Here is a 3,820-nt window from a genome sequence, read left to right as displayed (position 1 = left end):
GGGGGGGGGGAGTTATTTGGAGGAAGACAACATTCTCATTTTTCACTTCCTTTAGCAACACCTGTGGATGGGAGACAAGAATATGTTTCAGTGTTAGTGCTGCAAAGCCCCATTTTATGTTCAGCTTGTCTATATATGCATGATTAAATTAGTTGTGTAAAAACACAAATTTTCTTCTTCTCACTGAGCAGTGGTGTCATAATATATCAAGGTATCATGTTGAAAAAATGATTAATTACTGCAAGAGTTTTTATTTTGAGATCTTTTACAAAAGCAGTTGCTTGCTCAAAAATTCAATGTTTGCACCCAACATGCACGATTTATACACAGATAACAGTGAGGGTTTTACACAATATATTTTTGTTTGAAAAAAACAACTTTTTTTCTGCAAACAAATATTTCACAAATAAGTCCTACAATGCAAAACCCCCAACATTGAAAATGTACACACAAAAATATAACAAAAGCCTGGTACAGATGGGCCTTGACACACGTTTTGATGACGTGCTAGGGTTGCCTCGGGGCGTCGCTTACAGACGCCCTGCAACCCTAGCATGTATTCTGTACGTCAAAATGGCAGCGCCCTGTACATATGGGCGCCACCATTTTGACGTGACAGACACTTAGCATCCGCACATCACGGCGTGATACTGACGTTGCGAGTGTGCCATTGGCTCACTGCGGTGTTAGTATCGTGCTGCAAAAAGAACCTGCTTTTTGCGGGTTCTTTTTGCTCCATGAGGAAGTCTCATGGTTTGTCAGCTGCAGCTTTCTCACAGAGCAAAACAAGGCGCCAGTAGACCGCCCTTTTTGGGCGGTCTGTACTGGGCCAAACTTCACAGGAGCCTATTGCATGGCTTAATAATCTGTTTTACCTCATTGAGGTTTAAGTCTTAATTCAGGCTCCATCCTAATTTTATTGGAAGATTTTTGCTGCTGAATCCCTCACCCAACTACATCCTGGGTGCATCCCCACTTCCTGGAGCACTCCTCGCAGCTCTTTTCGGATCTGGGAGTTTTCTGGCTTAAGAAAATGGTTGTTAGAGAACTCCTGGAAGTGGGGATGCACCTGGGGTGTATTTGGGCAGCAGATTTGGCAGCAAAAACCTTCTGATAAGATCAGGATGCAGCCCGAATTAAGGCTTAAGCCAGGTAGAGGTAAAACGGGTTATGAAGCCATGCAATAAGACCCTCAGTCATGTATAGTGATGATTAAACTTTGGAAATTTTGTGGTTTTGTGTGAAAGAACAAAACAAACAAATATTTACATTCTTAGATTAATTGTTGCATAACAGAAACAACATAGGCCTCCAGAAATATTTTAACTAAACCAACTCTTGGTTAAATGCCTCCACACCCAGAGCTGTCACTGTTTTAGCGACTTGGCAGTGGCATCACAAGGGGTGTGTGTGTGTGATGGGGCGCAGACTGCACTGGTTGACACCCTAAGGTGACACCACTGTTCCTCGAACATCTGCTTTTGGGTTGAAATGGACTGTGGCTTTTGGCTGAAATGGACTGAAGTAGGGTGAGGGTCAGTGGAAGGAGAAAGGAGAGGGCCAGGTTTTTAAAAATTAAATTTAAAGTTTTTAAAACAATTACACACTTTTTAAAAAGGTGACGGTTCTTTAAAGACATCACCTTTTACCAAATTTTCACTTCAACCCCATGAAACTATGTATATGTAAATGTAAATGCATTGAGGCTGTGTGCATGATATTGTAATTTAAAAATACAATTTTAATTTTGCTAGTTGTTTATGTCATAATTATTCTAATGACATTCAGTGATATGCAGGAACTACGATTTGTGAGTAACATTAGTACAAAAACCATTAATAAGGATTCTGTGCGTTGTGGTGTGGGAGGAGGTCAGTGGATGCAGGGTGACACCACACTGGGTGGCACTAACCCTAGTGATGCCGCTAGAACTTGGGTGCACAGTTCATAACAATCAGATAGTGCATCATAAAAAATTTGGTTTAAAGAAAAATGTTAAGCCAGATTTGGATGTTCCTTCTAAGACACAAGATCTGAGAAATTTTGAGGAGCAGGTGAAGTTTCAGTGAAGCCAGTGAAATTTCTCTCTGAAGGATGGGTGAGCACATGTATTTCTAATTATATAGTCTTGCCATTTTTTTTAATTTTCATATCTAAATAGACTAAATCAATCACTTTTCTCCTGGAAATAATGCCAGAAAGGCATTTAAACTGTCAGTATGATGGTTGGAACCAAAGCTTCTCCAGTTTCTCCCTTTTCAGTCCTTCCTTGCTGCATCTTAATAGGTCTCCTACTGCTTTGATATATGCAGAATACATTAATGGAGATAAGATGTCTTCCAGCCCACCATGCTATTTCTGCTGTTCCATATTCCACGGTAGCCACCATTTTGCCCTATCTGTACAACAGCTGCTTGAATGATATTAAGCAGCCAAAGATAACCATAGATTGATGAGCTTATTACCTCTCCAGCTTCTAAAGAGCTTCCTTCCCTGCAACAATACACCTAGGCCTTGCTTGTGTTTTGTGCAGAGATGAATGCTGTGGGTGGGGAGAAGGTAGTTAGAGGAATCTCACAGCCAGATGTTAATGAACAGACAGGCTGACCTTGCCTGGGTGCCCAAAGGAACTCAGTCGCTCTCCGTCCTTCTGTGTCCTGAAGTTTAGTACCTCCGGTGGCTCCATCTGCCTTACATTTATCTGTCTTTCAAACAGGAACATGACATGCTTGCATTTGGTCCAGTTGTTTAGAAAACACATTTCTTTGCACACCAAGGGCAGCTGACTGGTCATTTGTCTCTGAGATTTGAAGTGTCTCTGAAGCCATCCATCTTTTTGCCCACCCTCTACCACCCCCCTCAAAAAGCTTCTTGACTCATCATTAATCAAATGAAGGAGAAAATAGAAGCCCCCTCTCTTCACCCTCTTCATTATCATTTGCTTTTCTCCTCAGATGGATTTCTCCTCCCCTCATATTCTTTACTATTTTTGGTCCAGGAAGACAGAGGCAACGGAAATAATTTATGGACTGTGAGGATTTTGTCTTGGCTTCCCACAGCTCCCGCTGTCACTTGGATGGATGGTGGAGGGTGTATCACGTTTGCTCCCATCCTGGGCCTATTCTACACCAGAGCTCTGACTGCTCTCATCTTTTTGCTCCCTGTGGAATCCTGGGATGAGCTAGGAGGCCCATCACAGAATGGCTGCTCCGCATGTGCCATGTCTCATTGTGTGAGGCAAGAGATTGCTGCAGGACCACAGCAATGCTGTGTGCAGACTTTTTGAAACATCTTCTTTTCTATGGCTCTCAGCAGGAAACATAATTGAAGGACAAATTTGACTAGGATGGCTATTTGTACCTCGCTGGAAAAAAAAAAAGACAGGAGAAAATGGGCCACTGGTTTGCATACCATTTGCAAAGGTGTAGATAGATCAACATTTTGAAAGATTTTTTACCATAATGTACAAAGAAATAGAATACACCTCACCATAGTGAGAAAGCTGGCCTAGGGATATGTGTGCCTGCTCATTCTGCTATCCTGCGGCTAAGGCTGATGGACAACCTCAAGACCTCTTATGGTTCTTTATTTCCAGATTGGACTTAGAACTGGAGATCCCCTCTGTAAAGTAGGACAGTTTAGCATCTGACACATTTTAAGAATATTTATAACAAAACTATGACTTAATCCAATGATTAGGCTCTTACAAGAATAGACCCATTGAGTCTCTTGAGGGTTCACTGAACATTTAGCAACTGATTCAGTGGGTCTAGCATAGCCTTCAACATATCACAGATGAAAACCAGGATTCATGTGGCCA

At 41.8% G+C, this 3,820-nt stretch overlaps 1 protein-coding gene across 10 annotated transcripts in view; it reads left to right on the top strand.

The window, feature by feature from the left end:
• DPF3 (double PHD fingers 3) overlaps positions 1–3,820 on the top strand; it is a 278,546-nt gene that overhangs the window by 182,904 nt on the left and 91,822 nt on the right. The gene's annotated exons all lie outside the window — the stretch shown is intronic.

Source organism: Sceloporus undulatus, chromosome 1 (assembly GCF_019175285.1).
Source record: "Sceloporus undulatus isolate JIND9_A2432 ecotype Alabama chromosome 1, SceUnd_v1.1, whole genome shotgun sequence".
Lineage (NCBI taxonomy): Eukaryota > Metazoa > Chordata > Lepidosauria > Squamata > Phrynosomatidae > Sceloporus > Sceloporus undulatus.
This window is presented reverse-complemented; position numbering and strand designations above follow the sequence as displayed.